The sequence below is a fragment of the Procambarus clarkii genome, unplaced genomic scaffold, assembly GCF_040958095.1.
Source record: "Procambarus clarkii isolate CNS0578487 unplaced genomic scaffold, FALCON_Pclarkii_2.0 HiC_scaffold_159, whole genome shotgun sequence".
NCBI lineage: Eukaryota > Metazoa > Arthropoda > Malacostraca > Decapoda > Cambaridae > Procambarus > Procambarus clarkii.
The window spans coordinates 98,111-113,958 of NW_027189192.1; positions in this window are offsets into that span (position 1 = coordinate 98,111).

Here is a 15,848-nt window from a genome sequence, read left to right on the forward strand (position 1 = left end):
ATCCTCAAATATGGTAAAATATTGACTGTTTCACGTTAATCATGTAGTTTGATATTACGCAAATATATTCATTTTTACCAATATTTCGATACTATTTCATGTAGTATCACGATATGTGATTTGGCCTTCAAATCTCAGAATTTCGCATAATATTGCATTTTAAGCAAGTTTTCTTGCATTTTGTTTCGTACGAGAAATCATCGAATTTACCAATATTTTGACGTTTGTCATCCCCTTTTCCTTCATGTGATTTAAATAAAATATCATCGAATTAGGCAATATTTTGCCGTTTTTCACGTTTTTGTGAATTTTCAGTCCATGGGTGATAATTCATATATATACGATAAAAATGATGCAAACACATAATTGATTAGATAATAACCTTAAATACTTCATTGCAATCATCTATTTGTTTCTCGTTAAAATACTGAGTAAGAAATTGAAAAGGGGAGAAGTTCGGTTTGTATTGCATATATCGACGTTTCAGCCGGATTAGAGCGGTTTTACGTGTACATCTTCCATCGGTAATATAAACGGAAAATCAGGAACATTTTAGTTAATTCTAATGAAAACACATTGATTTTTATCATTTGTATTGGAAACAACATTGTCATATGTCTTTTCTTGGATCTAAATAATACGAAACCTCGCTCTATGATTTGAAGTTAAAATACTAAAATATGGTTATATAGTGACTTTTTCACGTTTTTCATGTAGTTTGATATTACGTAAATATATTCATTTTTACCAATATTTCGATACTATTTCATGTAGTATCACGATATGTGATTTGGCCGTGAAATCTCAGAATTTCGCATAATATTGCATTTTAAGCAAGTTTTCTTGCATTTTTTTTTCGTACGAAAAATCATCGAATTTAGCAATATTTTGACGTTTATCATCCCCTTTTCCTTTATTTGATTTAAACAAAATATCATCGAATTAGGCAATATTTTGCCGTTTTTCCACGTTTTTGTGAATTGTCAGTCTATGGGTTCATTATATATACGATAAAAATGATGTAAACACATAATTGATTAGATAATAACCTTAAATACTTCATTTTCAATCAACTATTTGTTTCTCGTTAAAATACTGAGTAAGATATTTGAAAGGGGAGAAGTTTTGTTTTTATTGCATATATCGACGTTTCAGCCGGAATAGAGCGATTTTCGTGTACATCTTCCATCAGTAATATGTACGGAAAATCAGGAACATTTTGGTTAATTCTAATGAAAACACATTGATTTTTATCATTTGTATTGGAAACAACATTGTCATATGTCTTTTCTTGGATCTAAATAATACGAAACCTCGCTCTATGATTTGAAGTTAAAATCCTCAAATATGGTTAAATAGTGACTTTTTTCACGTTTTTCATGTAGTTTGATAATTCGTAAATATATTCATTTTTACCAATATTTCGATACTATTTCATGTCATATCACGATATGTGATTTGGCCTACAAATCTCAGAATTTCGCATAATATTGCATTTTAAGCAAGTTTTCTTGCATTTTGTTTCGTACGAAAAATCATCGAATTTAGCAATATTTTGACGTTTATCATCTCCTTTTCCTTCATGTGATTTAAACAAAATATCATCGAATTAGGCAATATTTTGCCGTTTTCCACGTTTTTGTGAATTTTCAGTCCATGGGTATTAATTCATATATATACGATAAAAATGATGCAAACACATAATTGATTAGATAATAACCTTAAATACTTCATTTTCAATCATCTATTTGTTTCCCGTTAAAATACTAAGTAAGATATTGAAAAGGGGAGAAGTTCGGTTTTTATTGCTAATATCGACGTTTCAACCGGATTAGAGCGGTTTTACGTGAACATCTTCCCTCGATAATATAAACAGAAAATCAAGAACATTATAGTTAATTCTAATGAAAACACATTGTTTTTTATCATTTGTATTGGAAACAACATTGTCATATGTCTTTTCCTGGAACTAAATAATACGAAACCTCGCTCTATGATTTGAAGGTAAAATCCTCAAATATGGTAAAATAGTGACTTTTTCACGTTAATCATGTAGTTTGATATTACGCAAATATATTCATTTTTACCAATATTTCGATACTATTTCATGTAGTATCACGATATGTGATTTGGCCTTCAAATCTCAGAATTTCGCATAATATTGCATTTTAAGCAAGTTTTCTTGCATTTTGTTTCGTACGAAAAATCATCGAATTTAGCAATATTTTGACGTTTATCATCCCCTTTTCCTTTATTTGATTTAAACAAAATATCATCGAATTAGGCAATATTTTGCCGTTTTTCCACGTTTTTGTGAATTTTCAGTCTATGGGTATCAATTCATTATATATACGATAAAAATGATACTAACACATAATTGATTAGGTAATAACCTTCAATACTTCATTTTCAATCAACTATTTGTTTCTCGTTAAAATACTGAGTAAGATATTGAAAAGGGGAGAAGTTCTGTTTTTATTGCATATATCGACGTTTCAGCCGGAATAGAGCGGTTTTACGTGTACATCTTCCATCGGTAATATAAACGGAAAATCAGGAACATTTTAGTTAATTCTAATGAAAACACATTGATTATTATCAATTGTAATGGAAACAACATTGTCATATGTCTTTTCTTGGATCTAAATAATACGAAACCTCGCTCTATGATTTGAAGGCAAAATCCTCAAATATGGTAAAATAGTGACTTTTTCACGTTAATCATGTAGTTTGATATTACGCATATATATTCATTTTTACCAATATTCCGATACTATTTCATGTAGTATCACGATATGTGATTTGGCCTTCAAATCTCAGAATTTCGCATAATATTGCATTTAAGCAAGTTTTCTTGCATTTTGTTTCGTACGAAAAATCATCGAATTTAGCAATATTTTGACGTTGATCATCCCCTTTTCCTTTATTTGATTTAAACAAAATATCATCGAATTAGGCAATATTTTGCCGTTTTTCCACGTTTTTGTGAATTGTCAGTCTATGGGTATTAATTCATTATATATACGATAAAAATGATACAAACACATAATTAATTAGATAATAACCTTAAATACTTCATTTTTAATCAACTATTTGTTTCTCGTTAAAATACTCAGTAAGATATTGAAACGGGGAGAAGTTCTGTTTTTATTGCATATATCGACGTTTCAGCCAGAATAGAACGGTTTTACGTCTACATCTTCCATCGGTAATATAAACGGAAAATCAGGAACATTTTAGTTAATTCTAATGAAAACACATTGATTTTTATCATTTGTATTGGAAACAACATTGTCATATGTCTTTTCTTGGAACTAAATAATACGAAACCTCGCTCTATGATTTGAAGGTAAAATCCTCAAATATGGTAAAATAGTAACTTTTTCACGTTAATCATCTAGTTTGATATTACGCAAATATATTCATTTTTACCAATATTTCGATACTATTTCATGTAGTATCACGATATGTGATTTGGCCTTCAAATCTCAGAATTTCGCATAATATTGCATTTTAAGCAAGTTTTCTTGCATTTTGTTTCGTACGAAAAATCATCGAATTTACCAATATTTTGACGTTTATCATCCCCTTTTCCTTTATGTGAATTAAACAAAATATCATCGAATTAGGCAATATTTTGCCGTTTTCCACGTTTTTGTGAATTTTCAGTCCATGGGTATTAATTCATATATATACGATATAAATGATGCGAACACATAATTGATTAGATAATAACCTTAAATACTTCATTTTCAATCTATTTCTTTCTCGTTAAAATACTGAGTAAGATATTGAAACGGGGAGAAGTTCTGTTTTTATTGCATATATCGACGTTTCAGCCAGAATAGAGCGGTTTTACGTCTACATCTTCCATCGGTAATATAAACGGAAAATCAGGAACATTTTAGTTAATTCTAATGAAAACACATTGATTTTTATCATTTGTATTGGAAACAACATTGTCATATGTCTTTTCTTGGATCTAAATAATACGAAACCTCGCTCTATGATTTGAAGGTAAAATCCTCAAATATGGTAAAATAGTGACTTTTTCACGTTAATCATGTAGTTTGATATTACGCAAATATATTCATTTTTACCAATATTCCGATACTATTTCATGTAGTATCACGATATGTGATTTGGCCTTCAAATCTCAGAATTTCGCATAATATTGCATTTTAAGCAAGTTTTCTTGCATTTTGTTTCGTACGAAAAATCATCGAATATAGCAATATTTTGACGTTTATCATCCCATTTTCCTTCATGTGATTTAAACAAAATATCATCGAATTATGCAAAATTTTGCCGTTTTCCACGTTTTTGTGAATTTTCAGTCCATGGGTATTAATTCATATATATACGATAAAAATGATGCAAACACATAATTGATTAGATAATAACCTTAAATACTTCATTGCAATCATCTATTTGTTTCTCGTTAAAATACTGAGTAAGATATTGAAAAGGGGAGAAGTTCGGTTTGTATTGCATATATCGACGTTTCAGCCGGATTAGAACGGTTTTACGTGTACATCTTCCATCGGTAATATAAACGGAAATCAGGAACATTTTAGTTAATTCTAATGAAAACACATTGATTTTTATCATTTGTATTGGAAACAACATTGTCATATGTCTTTTCTTGGATCTAAATAATACGAAACCTCGCTCTATGATTTGAAGTTAAAATCCTCAAATATGGTTAAATAGTGACTTTTTTCACGTTTTTCATGTAGTTTGATATTACGTAAATATATTCATTTTTACCAATATTTCGATACTATTTCATGTCGAATCACGATATGTGATTTGGCCTTCAAATCTCAGAATTTCGCATAATATTGCATTTTAAGCAAGTTTTCTTGCATTTTGTTTCGTACGAAAAATCATCGAATTTAGCAATATTTTGACGTTTATCATCTCCTTTTCATTCATGTGATTTAAACAAAATATCATCGAATTACGCAATATTTTGCCGTTTTCCACGTTTTTGTGAATTTTCAGTCCATAGGTATTACTTCATATATATACGATAAAAATGATGCAAACACATAATTGATTAGATAATAACCTTAAATACTTCATTGCAATCATCTATTTGTTTCTCCTTAAAATACTGAGTAAGATATTGAAAAGGGGAGGAGTTCGGTTTTAATTGCATATATCGACGTTTCAGCCGGATTAGAGCGGTTTTACGTGTACATCTTCCCTCGTTAATATAAACGAAAATTCAAGAACATTTTAGTTAATTCTAATGAAAACACATTGTTTTTTATCATTTGTATTGGAAACAACATTGTCATATGTCTTTTCTTGGAACTAAATAATACGAAACCTCGCTCTATGATTTGAAGGTAAAATCCTCAAATATGGTAAAATAGTGACTTTTCACGTTAATCATGTAGTTTGATATTACGCAAATATATTAATTTTTTACCAATATTTCGATACTATTTCATGTAGTATCACGATATGTGATTTGGCCTTCAAATCTCAGAATTTCGCATAATATTGCATTTTAAGCAAGTTTTCTTGCGTTTTGTTTCGTACGAAAAATCATCGAATTTAGCAATATTTTGACGTTTATCATCCCCTTTTCCTTTATTTGATTTAAACAAAATATCATCGAATTAGGCAATATTTTGCCGTTTTTCCACGTTTTTGTGAATTTTCAGTCTATGGGTATCAATTCATTATATATGCGATAAAAATGATACAAACACATAATTGATTAGAAAATAACCTTCAATACTTCATTTTCAATCAACTATTTGTTTCTCGTTAAAATACTGAGTAAGATATTGAAAAGGGGAGAAGTTCTGTTTTTATTGCATATATCGACGTTTCAGCCGGAATAGAGCGATTTTCGTGTACATCTTCCATCGGTAATATAAACGGAAATCAGGAACATTTTAGTTAATTCTAATGAAAACACATTGATTTTTATCATTTGTATTGGAAACAACATTGTCATATGTCTTTTCTTGGATCTAAATAATACGAAACCTCGCTCTATGATTTGAAGTTAAAATCCTCAAATATGGTTAAATAGTGACTTTTTTCACGTTTTTCATGTAGTTTGATATTACGTAAATATATTCATTTTTACCAATATTTCGATACTATTTCATGTCGAATCACGATATGTGATTTGGCCTTCAAATCTCAGAATTTCGCATAATATTGCATTTTAAGCAAGTTTTCTTGCATTTTGTTTCGTACGAAAAATCATCGAATTTAGCAATATTTTGACGTTTATCATCTCCTTTTCATTCATGTGATTTAAACAAAATATCATCGAATTACGCAATATTTTGCCGTTTTCCACGTTTTTGTGAATTTTCAGTCCATAGGTATTACTTCATATATATACGATAAAAATGATGCAAACACATAATTGATTAGATAATAACCTTAAATACTTCATTGCAATCATCTATTTGTTTCTCCTTAAAATACTGAGTAAGATATTGAAAAGGGGAGGAGTTCGGTTTTAATTGCATATATCGACGTTTCAGCCGGATTAGAGCGGTTTTACGTGTACATCTTCCCTCGTTAATATAAACGAAAATTCAAGAACATTTTAGTTAATTCTAATGAAAACACATTGTTTTTTATCATTTGTATTGGAAACAACATTGTCATATGTCTTTTCTTGGAACTAAATAATACGAAACCTCGCTCTATGATTTGAAGGTAAAATCCTCAAATATGGTAAAATAGTGACTTTTCACGTTAATCATGTAGTTTGATATTACGCAAATATATTCATTTTTTACCAATATTTCGATACTATTTCATGTAGTATCACGATATGTGATTTGGCCTTCAAATCTCAGAATTTCGCATAATATTGCATTTTAAGCAAGTTTTCTTGCATTTTGTTTCGTACGAAAAATCATCGAATTTAGCAATATTTTGACGTTTATCATCCCCTTTTCCTTTATTTGATTTAAACAAAATATCATCGAATTAGGCAATATTTTGCCGTTTTTCCACGTTTTTGTGAATTTTCAGTCTATGGGTATCAATTCATTATATATACGATAAAAATGATACTGTGACGGTAACGCGTTGGTGTTCGGCTGTTTAAGGCTAGGGGTATGGCCTCGTCACATAGTTATAAAAAAAAATAGAAAAACTGGAACTTCGTCTGTGGTAAGGTAAGGAGAAGACACACAAAACACAAGTAAACTTTAACAATGAAATTTTAATTACGTTAAATAAATCAAAACATGAAAATAATGCACAAACAAATTCTTATAATAAAATCAATGAATCAAAATAATAAGAATACTTAAATGACACAATGAAAGTTACGTTAAGGCAAAATAATAAGAAGTGCAACACAAAAGTTAAGTGGGAGGTGCTGGAATATTGGCTTAAAGCCACCACCTCTCTCAGTACACGCTAACGTCTAGCTGGGAGGAGTGCTGGCTACGAAAGCACGGAACATTCTGAGGACTGATGTTGGGGCGACCCCAGACATCAGGTAGTATTGGGGGCGAGTGCAGGTGCAGCCAGACCGGCGACCAATCAGCGGAGCCGTAGCGATCAACGGGTAGTTTGGTGGTTGGAGTTCGAACAGGTGGCTGGTTGCATACGTTTCTGCTCACCCTGGCAAGCCTTGCTGGTGTTTGTTGTCGTTGTTGGACATTTCTTCCATAGTCTTTTATATAGTTGTGAAGACGTAATTATGAAGGGAAGAGCAGGCTCAATCTCTTGAAGGAGATTATCGTCACAACTCTCCCCCGAAGCCTGCGGTTCTGGAAGAAGTACGTCGTTATTTGGTGGAGTAATGGATGGTGTCGCTTCTACTTCATAAACTCTGGAGAGATCATGGGCTAAGATGTTGTCAGACTCTTGGTATAGCGTGTCTCCAGGTTGAATTTCTGCAGTTAGCAAGCCCATAGTAGAAGACGTTGAGATGAGAAGTGGGCGTGCTGCAGGAGGTGTAGGGTGGTGTGGTCCGTATTGATGGTGGACCGAGCACTTTTCAGGTGTGGAGTGAAGTGCTGAAGCTTCAGGATGAGGAAGAGTAGCTCCTTGCCAATTGTTCCGTCGTTCCTTGTAGCAGTAGTTGCTGACAGGTGAATTCTTCTCGCCTCGTTGCTGCATCACGACACCACCATCGTCGGTACCATTGGCGTCGACATGGAGGATGTAGGGCTTATCTGACGAGGTGAGAGTGGAATTAGAAGAGGGCATAGGAGCACGATTATTATCCTGAAAGCATTTGGGAAGATCATTAAGGATTTTGGAATTAGAAAGCGCCGACTCCTTGTCAGTGCTTTCGGGAGAAGAAGCCGGGATGGTCTCACTGTGGATGTAGGGTTCTGTGAAGGTAGAACAATTAATCAAGACAGTGGGAGGAGTACCATTATATTGCTTCAGGAGGTTGACGTGGCACAGCTGGGTCTTCCGCCGCCTATCTGGAGTCTCTATCACATATGTGTTGTTGCTTCTGCACTCTTTGACGCAGTAGGGTCCTGAAAATCTGTTTTGTAAAGGTGAACCTGGGATAGGGAAATAAGCAAGGACGAAGTCTCCCGGCTTGAATTTTCTTACTTTGCTGGTCTGGTCGTAATGAGTCTTCATTCTCACCTGGGCTTTCAATAGATTATCATGGGCAAAGCGGTGGACTCTCTCTAGAATGTGCTGAAGGTTTTGAAGAAACTGGGGCACATTCTGATGCTCACTGAAGGTGGCATCTCTGAGAGAGTCTTTGAAAGCCTTAAGGGGAGTACGGCACTTACGGCCGTAGAGCATCTCATAAGGAGATACTCCTAGGGACTCATTGGGGAGACTTCTGAAAATACACATTATTAGGTCAATCTGCTTATCCCAATCCTTTGAGGTTTCACTACAAAACTTTTTCAAGAGTGCTTTGATGGTCTGATGACTACGTTCAAGAGAACCCTGTGAAGCAGGATGATAGGGGCTGGACAATACCTGTTTGATGTTGAACTCCTCCAGTGTCCTTTTGAAGAGATCACTGGTGAAGTTGGTGCCACAGTCACTTTGAATCTCCCTGGGAAATCCGTATTGAGTGAAGATCTTCAATAGATGTTTGATAACCGTAGCAGCCGTGATGTTCTTCACTGGAACTGCTATGGGAAATCTGGTGGTAGGACACAGGATGGTTAGGATGTAGGCGTTACCTGAACTGGTCCGAGGTAAAGGACCAACACAGTCTATTACGAGTCTGTGGAAAGGTTCCGCAGGCACCTGTATGGGAATCAGTGGTGCTCTGGGAATGGAGACGTTCGGTTTGCCTGCCATCTGACATGTATGACACTGTTTTACGTACTGTTTGACGTTGTTTACCATACCTGGCCAGTAGTAGTCTTGACGAATCCCATGGTAAGTCTTGTTGAAGCCGTAGTGGGAGAATGTTCCGTGCTTTCGTAGCCAGCACTCCTCCCAGCTAGACGTTAGCGTGTACTGAGAGAGGTGGTGGCTTTAAGCCAATATTCCAGCACCTCCCACTTAACTTTTGTGTTGCACTTCTTATTATTTTGCCTTAACGTAACTTTCATTGTGTCATTTAAGTATTCTTATTATTTTGATTCATTGATTTTATTATACATATTTGTTTGTGCATTATTTTCATGTTTTGATTTATTTAACGTAATTAAAATTTCATTGTTAAAGTTTACTTGTGTTTTGTGTGTCTTCTCCTTACCTTACCACAGACGAAGTTCCAGTTTTTCTATTTTTTTTTATAACTATGTGACGAGGCCATACCCCTAGCCTTAAACAGCCGAACACCAACGCGTTACCGTCACAAGTTATATGGGGTAACTTCATCACTCACCGGAGGAGAAACTTCACCGGAGGAGAAACTTCATCACTCTCTTGAACCTCTGCTGGAACATACTCGAGAATAGGGTTTCTGGGCACAGAGTTACACACCTGGGGTTTGTCCATGACGATCAGGTTGGTCGGTTGCAGGTCTTCTGCCAAGTCGTTGCCTAGGAGAAGTTGCACTCCAGGCATGGGAAAAGGCTTTTCCCTGACGGCGACTTGGACTTCCCCGTTCACGTAGGGACAATCCAGGTGGACTCTGGCGAGAGGGTATGGAGTAGTAGCAGTGAGGTCAGTGATGAAGACCGTTTCCCCGGTGTAGACTATGTTGGGCACAGCCGACTTCAAGATGATCGATTGTAGAGCCGCTGTGTCCCTCAAGATCTTCAATTTGAAACGTCCCTCCGGATTTGAACCGTTGGCAGAGACAGTTCCAGTATACAGGTGGTTACTGAAAAGAGAAAGATCATTAACATCAACACCAACATTCATCACAGGCTTACCGGACTTAGGAGGAGTTGGTTTGGGTCGTTGTTGGTCAGTGGTTCCCTTGTATTGAGACTTACCACATTTGTCGATGGTATGTCCATAGAGTCTACAATATTTGCAGTACAGTTGTGAACCAGCTTGATCGGGGCTCACTTTCTCGTAACTGTACCACGACTTCTTACTGGAGGATGGTTCAGGTGTCAGCCGGTGGATGAGGCTGTAAGTGTCAGCCGACTTAGCACACTTCAGGTAGTCGGTTTCTTCTTTATCTGCTAAGTAGAGGCGGACAGGAGGCGGCACACGTCTCAAGAATTCTTCAACAAGCATCAGGTTGACGAGTTCTGTAAAAGTAGAGACATGTGCTGCTTCCAGCCATTTCATGAAATACCTCCGTTTCGTGTTAGCAAACTCGAGGAAGGTAGTGGTACTTGCCTTCAGGTGGTCACGGAATTTCCTTCTATAACTTTCAGTAGAGAGGAGGTAGGCGTCCAACACTGCTTGTTTCAGAGTGTAGTAGTCATTCTCAGACGCCAAAGTACTGAGTGTGACTGCAGCTCTACCTGTAAGATGGACTCTGAGAAGTGTGGCCCATTGGTTGACAGGCCAACTGAGTTGATTAGCAAGGGTTTCAAAGGTGGTAAAAAAAACATCAACTTCTGCTTCTACAAAGGATGGCATTAACTTACTTGCATGTGATATATTAAAACTGACGGGAAGATTGGCAGTAGCTTGTTGGCGCTGAGTGAAGTGGGAAGTTTCCAAGGCGATTTCGCGTTGACGACACTCTAGAGCCAGAGTCGCTTGTTGCTTGTCATGTTCGCGTTGTATTTCCAACTCGCGTTGTTTGGTTTCAAGCTGTACTCGTTCACGTTCACGGAGTAATGCGACCTCACGTTCGTGTTCTTCTCTCCTCAAAGCAGCTTCGCGTTCTTGTTCGTCTCTCCTCAAAGCAGCTTCGCGTTCTTGTTCTTCCCTCCGTATGGCAGCTGTTCGTTCTTCAATCTTTGCCAGTTCTAGTTTGAGTTTCAGCGTTGCCAAGTCAGGTTTATCTGCAATATAGTAAGTTTCATGAGTTTCAGAGTCTATCTTACCTTGCTCTAAATAGTAATCCAGCAACAGGTTGTGTAGGTCATTTTTGTTGGCTTGATAGGGAACTTCTAGTTGATACTCATGTGCAAGAGTTTGTAGTTCAGTCCTCTTGGCACGACTTAAAGTCCCTATTTCACCTGCTGGATTTGCACGGAAAGTTTGGAGACGAAACATGGTGAAATTAGCAAATAAAGGTACACGAATGTTCAATAATGAAATGTCAGAAACAGGACAACGTGGCAACTGGTACCTATCCTGTGTGATCTTTAACAATTAACGTTAAGTGAAAGATATTAAATTAAATCAAGGGCGCAGGAAATCTTGTACCCGGTACTCATGTAAGAGAATAAGGGCAAGAAAATCCTACTAACAAATGAAACAAAGTTTCGAAAACAAATGAAACAGTTAAATGCTTCAAAAGTAAAATTGGTAGTCCAAGGATGTAGGCATACCTTGCCAAGTCTCTATAGGACATAAAGCAAGTTTTTCCTACTGAATTTAATATGATACTTACAGAATTAGCGAACTTTTGTGCTCTGAAAAAATAAGCTAATTCCCTACCGTTGTATGTATCATCATCTCTGACTGACGTGTAGGGGTGCGAGGTGTCAACTTGTGACGAGAACTGCTGCTGAGGTCCCAATTCAGCAACTAAAGTTCGAGCTAGAGGAACTATGGCCCTCTTTGTCCTCCTACAGTCAGATTGCAGAAGATTGGGTACTCTTGACCCGGGGCAGACCACAGTACCAGGGTACCAATATGATGATCTGTCAGAATGAGAAATATTCAAGGGACATAGATGGTAAACACGAGTAATAACAAGGAGGGAGAGATGACCAATTAAGAGTATGACTGCGGCCTACAGTCACCACGTAATCCAAAGTTGTCTCACCTTCACTATATGTTACTCTCGTAATGCACAATACACCGCACCTTATAAAAAATGAAATTGAATGAAAAATAGTAAAGCTACGTTAACAAAGTTAAATACGCTTACCATAAATTACCACTTGGCACCAGTACCTGAGTGAAGCTCCCGGACAGGCCCCCATATAACTTGTGACGGTAACGCGTTGGTGTTCGGCTGTTTAAGGCTAGGGGTATGGCCTCGTCACATAGTTATAAAAAAAAATAGAAAAACTGGAACTTCGTCTGTGGTAAGGTAAGGAGAAGACACACAAAACACAAGTAAACTTTAACAATGAAATTTTAATTACGTTAAATAAATCAAAACATGAAAATAATGCACAAACAAATTCTTATAATAAAATCAATGAATCAAAATAATAAGAATACTTAAATGACACAATGAAAGTTACGTTAAGGCAAAATAATAAGAAGTGCAACACAAAAGTTAAGTGGGAGGTGCTGGAATATTGGCTTAAAGCCACCACCTCTCTCAGTACACGCTAACGTCTAGCTGGGAGGAGTGCTGGCTACGAAAGCACGGAACATTCTGAGGACTGATGTTGGGGCGACCCCAGACATCAGGTAGTATTGGGGGCGAGTGCAGGTGCAGCCAGACCGGCGACCAATCAGCGGAGCCGTAGCGATCAACGGGTAGTTTGGTGGTTGGAGTTCGAACAGGTGGCTGGTTGCATACGTTTCTGCTCACCCTGGCAAGCCTTGCTGGTGTTTGTTGTCGTTGTTGGACATTTCTTCCATAGTCTTTTATATAGTTGTGAAGACGTAATTATGAAGGGAAGAGCAGGCTCAATCTCTTGAAGGAGATTATCGTCACAATACAAACACATAATTGATTAGAAAATAACCTTCAATACTTCATTTTCAATCAACTATTTGTTTCTCGTTAAAATACTGAGTAAGATATTGAAAAGGGGAGAAGTTCTGTTTTTATTGCATATATCGACGTTTCAGCCGGAATAGAGCGATTTTCGTGTACATCTTCCATCAGTAATGTGTACGGAAAATCAGGAACATTTTAGTTAATTCTAATGAAAACACATTGATTTTTATCATTTGTATTGGAAACAACATTGTCATATGTCTTTTCTTGGATCTAAATAATACGAAACCTAGCTCTATGATTTGAAGTTAAAATTCTCAAATATGGTTAAATAGTGATTTTTTTCACGTTTTTCATAGAGTTGGATATTACGTAAATATATTCATTTTTACCAATATTTCGATACTATTTCATGTCGTATCACGATATGTGATTTGGCCTACAAATCTCAGAATTTCGTATAATATTGCATTTTAAGCAAGTTTTCTTGCATTTTGTTTCGTACGAAAAATCATCGAATTTAGCAATATTTTGACGTTTATCATCTCCTTTTCCTTCATGTGATTTAAACAAAATATCATCGAATTAGGCAATATTTTGCCGTTTTCCACGTTTTTGTGAATTTTCAGTCCATGGGTATTAATTCATATATATGCGATAAAAATGATGCGTGTGTGTATACTCACCTAGTCTCACCTAGAATATCTTGTGTGTAAGTTCTCAACTAGTACTCACCTAGTATACCTTGTATGTGTGTATTCACCTAGTATATCTTGTTTCTGGGTGTACTAACCTAGTATATGTTGCGTGTGTGTGTGTATACTCACCTAGTCTCACTTAGAATATCTTGTGTGTAAGTTCTCAACTAGTACTCACCTAGTATACCTTGTATGTGTGTATTCACCTAGTATATCTTGTTTCTGGGTGTACTAACCTAGAATATGTTGCGTGTGTGTGTGTATACTCACCTAGTCTCACCTAGAATATCTTGTGTGTAAGTTCTCAACTAGTACTCACCTAGTATACCTTGTATGTGTGTATTCACCTAGTATATCTTGTTTCTGGGTGTACTAACCTAGTATATGTTGCGTGTGTGTGTGTATACTCACCTAGTCTCACCTAGAATATCTTGTGTGTAAGTTCTCAACTAGTACTCACCTAGTATACCTTGTATGTGTGTATTCACCTAGTATATCTTGTTTCTGGGTGTACTAACCTAGTATATGTTGCGTGTGTGTGTGTATACTCACCTAGTCTCACCTAGAATATCTTGTGTGTAAGTTCTCAACTAGTACTCACCTAGTATACCTTGTATGTGTGTATTCACCTAGTATATCTTGTTTCTGGGTGTACTAACCTAGTATATGTTGCGTGTGTGTGTGTATACTCACCTAGTCTCACCTAGAATATCTTGTGTGTAAGTTCTCAACTAGTACTCACCTAGTATACCTTGTATGTGTGTATTCACCTAGTATATCTTGTTTCTGGGTGTACTAACCTAGTATATGTTGCGTGTGTGTGTGTATACTCACCTAGTCTCACCTAGAATATCTTGTGTGTAAGTTCTCAACTAGTACTCACCTAGTATACCTTGTATGTGTGTATTCACCTAGTATATCTTGTTTCTGGGTGTACTAACCTAGTATATGTTGCGTGTGTGTGTGTATACTCACCTAGTCTCACCTAGAATATCTTGTGTGTAAGTTCTCAACTAGTACTCACCTAGTATACCTTGTATGTGTGTATTCACCTAGTATATCTTGTTTCTGGGTGTACTAACTTAGTATATGTTGCGTGTGTGTGTATACTCACCTAGTCTCACCTAGAATATCTTGTGTGTAAGTACTCAACTAGTACTCACCTAGTATACCTTGTATGTGTGTATTCACCTAGTATATCTTGTTTCTGGGTGTACTAACTTAGTATATGTTGCGTGTGTGTGTATACTCACCTAGTCTCACCTAGAATATCTTGTGTGTAAGTACTCAACTAGTACTCACCTAGTATACCTTGTATGTGTGTATTCACCTAGTATATCTTGTTTCTGGGTGTACTAACTTAGTATATGTTGCGTGTGTGTGTATACTCACCTAGTCTCACCTAGAATATCTTGTGTGTAAGTACTCAACTAGTACTCACCTAGTATACCTTGTCAGACCTTGCCTATACCCTATACAGACCTTGTGTGTGTGTAGGATCATATGTGGCATTCTTCCAAGAAAAGGAGTTAGAAATGAAACGGTATAATCAGATCCTTTTATACAACACATTGAGAAAGAATAAAGGTTAAGTGTGGTATCAGTAAGATTTACACACTAGTCCACACTTGCGTGGTGTACAATATGTGTGTGTACAATGTAAGTGGAGGCAGAGTTGGAGGGAGGGAAATGTAGTTGGTGGACCTGTGGTCAGGGTGGCTCCAGAGGTAGGGTGTCAAATTTCAGTGTTTATGGCAGGGTAAGGGAATGGTCGTCGGTGGTCTTGTGATTCAATATTTTCTTGTTGTCGCTAAGTTACACTTTTTCAGGTCTATATAGTACAATGGCCAGTCCTCATGTACCTAGTAATTATGTACCTTAAATTATGTACGTAAATTATGTAATTATGTTCATGTACCTAGTAGCTAGTAGTTATAGTGTCAGTTGGGGGTTAATGGGCCAGGCCGAGCGTGCCTGTGCCCCACAAATATCACCCTTATTGCTGACTAGTTGGT